General features: G+C 38.3%; 1 non-coding gene across 1 annotated transcript; it reads right to left on the reverse strand.

Moving 5' to 3' along the window:
• Positions 1–1,660: 1,660 nt before the first annotated feature.
• Positions 1,661–1,766, reverse strand: LOC123326249. The gene has a single exon (XR_006540961.1). It is a non-coding gene; the product is annotated as a U6 spliceosomal RNA (small nuclear RNA).
• Between the last annotated feature and the right edge of the window lie 7,535 nt (positions 1,767–9,301).

Here is a 9,301-nt window from a genome sequence, read left to right on the forward strand (position 1 = left end):
AGATAGATAGATAGATAGATAGATAGATAGATAGATAGATAGATAGAAAATAAATACATGTAGTTCTTTCTGTCTTGAAATAGTTTGGAATGGCCTCAACTGGAGGTAGCAACATAAGGTAAAGCATACAGGCAGGAAAGCATAAATCTATAAAAACAAAGACAAATAACCCAATTTGAATAAAACAGAATGTTTCAAAAGGGGTTGCAGAAGAGAAGCCTGGAAAGGTAAGTCGGTAGGCTGAATTTGGACTATTTTTATTTATTTTGATCTAAAAAGTAAGATATAAACTTTACTAATATTTAAAATATGGATTGATCCTGGAACTCTAGGTCATAATCGAAGACATTTGGGATCCATATAGAAGAAAAATTTCAAAAAGTACCAAATTCTCTGTCATTTCTCCTAAAATCTATCTTAAATCTCTCCTGTCTCAGTGTAGCTAACATCTATGGGCACTTCCTATGGCTCTGTGATGTCATTTCCTTTTGTAGCTATTAGTTCCCTGCAGTGTTGGTACTTTACTCAACCCAGGCTGTCTGATAACAGATGTGATTTCCAGCTGTGTCTATATACCAACCACAGCGGGTTCATTAATAACAATTATTAAGTACTTTATGTTATAAATCAAGCCTGTGGCAATAGAGAAAACATCCAGTCATTTGTTTTATGGCCTCTCATCAGAGCTAACTATAAATTCCCATTATCTCAACATTATCAGCACTGCAAAATGAATCTAAGCATGAGTCATAAATAAAACTACCAAACAGCTCAATCATGCTGGAAAGAACAGAGCATAAATTAACACTTGACGATGTAATGTTATATATGAACTTAAATAATAGCTCAGGCCTTCTTGTCAGCTTATTATGTAAATTATTATTTTTAAGACTTACATTTGTATTTGCATGGCTGGTGCATTCAGTTAGTCATACAATTAGAGTTCAATAAATATGTAGTCCATACATTGCCCTCCCATAACCTAAGAGTTCCTGCTGAGGCTGTATGAAGTACAGTGAAAATGAAGAGAGAAGTTTCAACTGAGAAAATGTTTCTTAGGACTATAGAGAGCACGGGGGAAAATCACATTTTCCCCAAATACTACATTTCATAGTAGAAATCATTAAATTTAAGAAGATTAATAGAAAAGGAGCAACAAACTATATGCACCATTGGTTCCTGGGTGGAAGTCCATATGGATTTTCAGTTAATCATAAAAATATTTAGTTATCCCTCTGTGTTGGGTCCAAGCTGTCATAAACGGTGAAGACAGAACAGAAAGATAAACTGAGCACATGAATTTAATTTTTAAGAGAAAAACAGCTAATAAACACATGAAAAATGTTGAAACTCACTAATAACCATGACATGCAAATTAAAATTATGAGAGATTATTTTTCATGTTTTAAAAGCTATTTCCCAGTAGTGGAGAGAAAGCAGTGAAATAGGAAATTTGATCCTTTACTGCAAGGCATACAAAGGGGTTCAAACCTGAAAGGCCATTTGTCATATCTACCCAGAGCTCTAAAAGTATCTATTATACTTTTTAATTGAGGTATAATTGACATACAACATCATGCTAGTTTCAGGTATACAGCAAAATGATTTGATAGTTGTATATATTATGAAATGATCATGACAAGAAGTCTAGTTAACATCCAGAAATATGGAACGCTTCACAAATTGTGTGTCATCCTCACGCAGGGGCCATGCTGATCTCCTTTGTATCGTTCCAATTTTAGTATATGTGCTGCCAAAACGAACACAAGTGTTCATTACTTTTGATCAGTAATTCCAATTCTGGAAAATTTATCAGTTACAGATTTAGTACATAAATGTTAATGATATAGAATTTAAAAAAAGAAATAGCAAATGATAAGGTCCATTATGGAAATGGGAAAATAGCTCAAATAAAGTCTAAAAGGAAATAGTTAAATAATTCATGGCACAACCATATGATGGACTACTGTGTGCCATCCAAAATCATTTTGAGAAGATTAACAGGAAAGTGTTCACAGAACACTTTTAATAGGTTATAAAATGTTATGCATAGCCTAATTTCAATTATTAATCATACTATGAAGTTTTTGAACACATATATACATGCACCAATAGAGAAGGCTAGAATAAATACCCTAAAATATTGTTATTTTTGCACAATGGAACTATGAATACTTTCTATCATCTTCATTTTCTGTATTTTCTAAAATTTCTTTCAGAGAGAGAATTAGTGTACAACAAATCTGGCTAGTAAGGATTTCAATTCACAATTTTTCGAGGCCTTCCATAACCTGTATCCAATAGATCCCTCCAATCTTGCCTTTCACAAAGTTCAACATAAAACTGGCCAACTCCATTTTCTGACTGCCCCCAAATCATGCTCTGCCTTCCAAACCAAACTTTGCTCAAGTTACATTTCATGTGTACACTCAAAGTGACAAAATTAGCTGAGCAACATTAAAGCTGGAATCTTAAAGAACTCAATCTTCTGCTTAGAATCATGTAGAAACAGGAATACCCCAATAGTCAAAGGTAATCATATCCCCTGAAAAAATATTTTCCTTACATCCTTTAAAGCATATCAAAAGGATACCCAGTTCATCACCCATAGCCAAACTGCTCAAAGTCCATTGTGCAGCCTCCATATTTCCCTCACACCCTTCTGTCATGCCCACACAAGTGTTCTCACCTCTTCTAACCTTCTTTAATATTCAGCGGCCCTCTTTGCTATATCCTCTCTTTGTTACATCGCATCTTTTGTCTCTGACCAGCCTCCAGATTGGCAAAGGCAGAACTATGAGAGGGCGAGCCTCAGTTTCCACATCTGTAAAGAAAGTAGAATAATAAACCCTGTCTTACCAATATCATAAATATCTTAAAATTGTAAAGCATTTACATGTTGTGACTATTGTTTCTTTTTTTTTTTTTTTAAAGATTTTATTTATTTTTTAGAGAGCGAGCGAGAGAGAAACAGCATGAGAGGGGAGAGGGTCAGAGGGAGAAGTGGGCTCCCCGCCGAGCCAGGAGCCCGATGTGGGACTCCATCCCAGGACCCTGGGATCATGACCTGAGCCAAAGGCAGATGCTTAACCATCTGAGCCACCCAGGCGCCCCTCTTTTTTTTTTTTTTTAAGATTTTATTTATTTATTTGAGAGAGAGAGAGCACATGAGAGGGGGGAGGGTCAGAGGGAGAAGCAGACTCCCCGCTGAGCAGGGAGCCCGATGCAGGACTCGATCCTGGGACTCCAGGATCACGACCTGAGCCGAAGGCGGTCGCTTAACCAACTGAGCCACCCAGGCGCCCAGTAACTTCTTTTTTTATTAATTTTATTTTATTATGTTATGTTAGTCACCATACATTACATCATTAGTTTTTTACATAGTGTTCCACAATTTATTGTTTGCATATAACACCCAGTGCTCCATGCAATACGTACCCTCCTTAATACCCATCACCGGGCTAACCCATCCCCTCACCCCCTCCCCTCTAAAACCCTCAGTTTGTTTCTCAGAGTCCTTAGTCTCTCATGGTTTATCTCCCCCTCCGATTCCCCCCCTTCATTTTTCCCTTCCTACTATCTTTTTTGCTTTTAACATATAATGTATTATTTGTTTCAGAGGTACAGGTCTGTGATTCATCAGTCTTACACAAGTCACAGCGCTCACCATAGCACATACCCTTCTATTGTAACTTCTTTATCTCATTCATGCAATAGATATTACTCATATATAACCAATACCCTTCAAGCACTATTTTACCCACAACTAGGGAAGTATTTATACTTCAATAATCCCTCTCTATGCCTTCCTGAACAGAGTCCCTCATTAATTCTATTTTACCGTCAAATTATATCTTAAATCATCCACAGTTCTCTGTGTCCACTAGCACCAATCTAACCCAGGCATCCATAATCTCTGAAGTAACTCCTGACTTGTCCTCCCATCCACTCTTGCCCCCTCCACCCTATTACCCATACAGGAGCCAAACATTTTCTTTAAAAAGTTAACCAAAAGTAATCAATTCCAATCCCAGAATGTCTAATGGTTTAACAGACATGGTAAGTCCAGTTATTTGGGTAGCACACAAATAATGAAGCTCACGCATAATGGCATAAGACTACAAAAGAGAAACTAGAACCCATGAAAGGGATGTTTATTTGCCACAGAACTTTATATGGCATTTGGGAAAGAGAGAAGTCTGCTGAAAACCCCCTCTGATATACACAGCTACATTTTCCTCCTTGGATGTGTGAGGCACAGCAGATGCCTGTCAAAGTAACTCATAGAATACATTTAGATTGACAAATTACTGATTCAACTTTACAAAAGATATTTGAACACATTCACATTGTTTTTCCCACAGATAACTACACTAGTAAAGTTTGTAAACCAAGTATGCACTCTGTATGAACTAAATTCCTTAACAGCTTCTTACTGCACTTAGAATAAAATCTTTGATCCTTACCATTGACCTACAAGTCTCTGCATGGTCCCTTCCTATCTCTCCAGCCAATACCTCAATGGCTCATTATGCTTATACTGACTTTATTTCTTTATTATTTCAGCTCTTTCCCACATTTGTAGAGTGCCATTCCATTTACTCTATTCCACCTGAATAATTTCCACAGGGGTTCAACTATGTTGAAGCATGTATGCCAAACTGATGTTAGGATTTGACAGGAGTGTATGTGGAGCTGAGGAGTTTCTTAAGATACTCCTAATAGGATAGGAAGCATCCAGCTACTGAAATGAGCTCAATCTATTAGCACTGTTCATTGAAATACAAAAGTGATTGTGAGGATGCCATGGGTCTATTACTAGCATTTGGTTCATTCCAATCCTACCGACTAGGAGATTTGGGATTTAAAGACTGTTGTGTAAAATCAGTAATTGCTTTTTCTCTTCTGAGAAACCGGTCCACTATATAAAGAAAATAAGTTGGATCCCTACTGTTAGTCACTTGTTCAATATCTATTTCCTTCTTCTTTGCTGATTAAACTTTGATTTTATTTTGCGTGTCACTTTGTCAGGTTAAATTCTTGCTTCTGCTTTCTCCCTAAAAGTTTTCAGTGTCCATTGGCAGGCGTATTTATGGTTAATGACACATATTCAAGAAATTCCTGGGAAAGATTATGCTTTCTGGGAAAAAAGAATGGATGTACCTGATAAGGCCTTTTCCCTTTCCCATGCATTCATCCCTTGAATGTGGACATAATGTCTAAACCTCTAGCAGCCATCTGGTAACCATGAAACGATAAACATGAAACAAAGGTCGAAAGGTTCACAGAGAAGCTGTCCTGACACCATTAAGCTACTAAACCTACTCTTTCAGATATTTATTTCCAATTCTACATGACCTTTCCCCAATTATTTATGAGACAATCAAATATGTTTGTGAGGTCTAGATAGCTCCTGTGTTATGGTGTTCAGGGACCTACTGCTGGTTATGTGACCTCATGGTCCAGCAAAGCCAGAAAGCCCTTGAAGATCCAAAACCATGTGGTGGTTTGTAGTGGGGCAAAGGAGAATATCTATTTCCTTATTATGTTTCATGTTAAGTATAAAATGGTGATTGAGACATTTTTCTGAAACCCTTGTTTTCAAATAAACAGCAATTACAGGGAAGACAGTGTCCAGCTGAGAACAAACTTACTGAATTCTGGAAGCTGAGACTTTAGCAGAAGCACATAAGTGAAGGAAGTTTTAGTTTACTCCTTTCAGTCCATGATAGATCAACTGATTGAATATAATCAATAACGATATCAACATCCTAAATAACAAAGAATAGGGTATCTCTAGGTAATATTTATTAAACTTTTTATTCTGAAAAGACATGTTTTATTTTTCAAGTGTCCATGGAATAGTCATACAGGTTGGTTCTGAGTCCTAGGTTGTAAGAGGGCTTTAAATAAAAATTAACTGTACAGTTTCACTAAAAATTCTAGAGCTACTCTATCCAAAATGGCAGCCACCAGACAGAGGCAGTTATTTAAATTGAAACGAGTTAAAATTAAATAAAATTTAAATTTGAATTCCTCAGTCATACTAGCCATATATTGCTATTGGACAGCACAGATAAAGAACCATTTCATCACTGCAGAAAGTTCCCTTGAACAGTGTTGCTTTAGGTATGGAGACACAGCTGTATGGCTGGGATATCCCTCAGTATGTAACATATATAAATGATTTGAATGCCACTAGAAAGTAAGCTCCATGAAAGAAGATATTTTTATCAAAGTTATATACTGCTGTATCTCTAATGTCAAGACAGTTGCTTATGCATACCTGGTGATCAACAAATAATTGCTTGGTGAATTCAGAGTTCTCAATTCAGTTAGCTATAATATGCAAAATATTTTATTCTCAAAATTTCTTGTACTTTTCTTGGCCTTGAACACTCAATCTGCCTAAAGCACATGTCTTATTTTCTTTCCATTCTATTCCTGTTTAAATTTTAGTCCAGTGTAATGACTTCTATATTCTCATTAAAGTGGAAAAGCTCAGTCTTTTCCCTCTGGTAGAGTTCTTCCCTATTGTGTTTCTCTCCTTTGTGTCTCCTTTCTTATTCACATGGAACAGTTCACTTCTGACACTCTGGTCATCAAATATGTGGAGGTTTGTCCCCCACAACTAGCAATTCTTTGCAACACCAGCAATTCAAGTCAATTCTGACACTATCTACCTGGAAACACTATCAGATTCCACAGGTTAAGAGCTCAGTCCCACAAGACTGCCCCCACCCCCCACATACACACTTCAGATGCCAGCCACACATCCAGATCATCAACTATACTTCTACCAACTGGCTATAGATTGGAAGATCCAAACACCTCCTCCTTGAGTTCGATTAATTTGCTAGAATGGCTCACAGAACTCAGGGGAATGCTTACTTACATTTATCAGTTCTTTAAAAGATACGATCCAAGATACAGATGAACAGCGAGATGAAAAGAAACAAGATGAGGCCCAGGAGGATCCCAAGTATGGGGAGCTTCTGTCCCTGTGGAGGTGGGTCCTGTCGCCCTCCCAGTACATGGATGTGATCACCAACCTGGAAGCTCTCCAAACACCATACTTTTGAGATTCTAAAGAGGCTTCATCACGCAGGCATGATCAATTATTAACTCCATTTCTAGTTTCTCTACCTTTCTGGAGTGGGAGTGGGGCAGAGCTGAAAATTCCAAGCTTCTAATCATGGCTTGGTCTTACCAGCACCCACTCAGAGTCACCTCATTAGAACACAAGATGCTCTTAGTGCTCTTATCACTCACATTTCTAGTTTCTCTACCTTTCTGGAGTGGGAGTGGGGCAGAGCTGAAAATTCCAAGCTTCTAATCATGGCTTGGTCTTACCAGCACCCACTCAGAGTCACCTCATTAGAACACAAGATGCTCCTAGTGCTCTTATCACTCAGGAATTTACAAAGGGTTTTTAGGAGCCTTGTGTCAGGAATAGGGTCAAAGACAAATTTTAGAACAAGAAATGTTCCTAGTATCCTTATCACTTAAGAAATTATGAGGATTTCAGGAGCTCTGTGCCAGGAATGGGACAGGAATCAATACATGTATTTTCTATTATCCCATACTCATTCACTTACTAAAATCTCAGTCTCATTCAGAAAAATATTCTGTCAAATTCAAATATTATCTTTATAGTTGCCATGGAGTTTCTCTCCAGTCTCAGGTAGGACACTCACTCTTGTCCTCCTCCCCCCTCCCTCCCCCTCTCCCTCTTTTCCTCCTTCTCTCTCTCCCTTCCTCCCTCCCTCTCTCTCCTCCTCTCTCTCTCCCTCCCTCTCTCTCTCCCTCCTTCTCTTTCGCCCTCCCTACCCCTTACTGTTGGTTCTCCAGTCCTCACCTTCCCATCAGTAGGCAAACTTTGGGTGCTTCACTCTCACCTGTCTTGTTCAGGAGAGGAGGAAGCAGCAGGGGGAGAGAGAGGAGATTTTGACTATGTAACCGTCAGTCCACTCAGAGTAGGCAGGACTCCTCCCGTCTTGGTCTGCTTCTCCTACTACCTTTATTATCAATGTGATCTTATTGTATGAGGTTGTACTGTTTTCCTGGGACCTCACCTAGGCCCCTTCCATCCTGGAGGATATCCTTCATCCTCCTCCTCAGCTCTGCCAGAGAAACAATCACTGATGTCACTCTGGCTTTTCTTAATAACTGTTTATTTCTGTTTCATATTTCCAATATCTTTATTTCTTTAAAAATACTTTTTATACTTATCATAAATTCTTGTTTGTTCTACTCCACCAATTATTCCTCTTAGAATAGGTACCATATTGTGCATTTCCTTTTTTAATCCTTATGTAACTCAGATGCTTGATTATTTTTATGAACTCATATTCCTTTGACAGTGTAAGCTTCCTTGGATGCTCAGAACAAGATAGTGGACTTGGATATATAATTTGATATTGTTTACATATATATGATATGTAAAACCATGGAAATGGATGAGATCACCTAGGGAGAAAATATATAGAGTGAGACAAGATGAGGATTATGCTAGAGCTTACAAGAATTCTAATATTTAAAGGTTAGGGAAAGCAGAGGAATCAGCAAAGACTACTGAGAGCCAGCAGGGTAAAAAGGAACACAGAGAGGCTATAGTGTTACAGACCCAAGAATGTTTCAGTAAGGAGGGCGTGGATATTTGTGTCAAATTCTCGTCAAATCTGTTTCAAGCAAGACGAAAAGTGAAAAGCCTGACTTTGCAAACAAAAAGCAATGGTTTTACTCAATCCTTTGGATCTCATGAAGTCTGTGGGGACATTCTTGTTACTGTTAGTTGGCACAGATACGGACGTGAAACAGCAAGAGGCTATGCTTTCCACCTTGCCACCACAAAATAAATTCACTTATTCCACAACCACCTCAGTTATCACCCTACTTCAGGAGGGACCGCCAGGCAGTCTACAAAAGAAGCAAACAGCTGCCATGGCCTTCTACACACAAAGGAAAGTAGGAAATTTTGCGCAGAGCTCAGGAAAGGTTTGGTTGCCTTATTGGCAGGCTAGCCCTCAGAAACAGGGAAACAACCTCCTCCCAGGAAATGAGTTATGTCCCCAGCCACCATCTTACTGTCAGTCAGGCAGAATGTGGGAACCAGACAGAACAAACAAAACAATTCAGGGCTGTGTCCTGCCAGGTTTTTAGGGTACTCTCCATATTCGATTTTTGATTCAAGTTATAGATAGACAGGTGATGGATGGATGGATGGATGGATGGATGGATGGATGGATAGATAAATAGATAGATAGATAGATAGATAGATAGATAGATAGATAGATAGATA

Source organism: Neomonachus schauinslandi, chromosome 11 (assembly GCF_002201575.2).
Source record: "Neomonachus schauinslandi chromosome 11, ASM220157v2, whole genome shotgun sequence".
Lineage (NCBI taxonomy): Eukaryota > Metazoa > Chordata > Mammalia > Carnivora > Phocidae > Neomonachus > Neomonachus schauinslandi.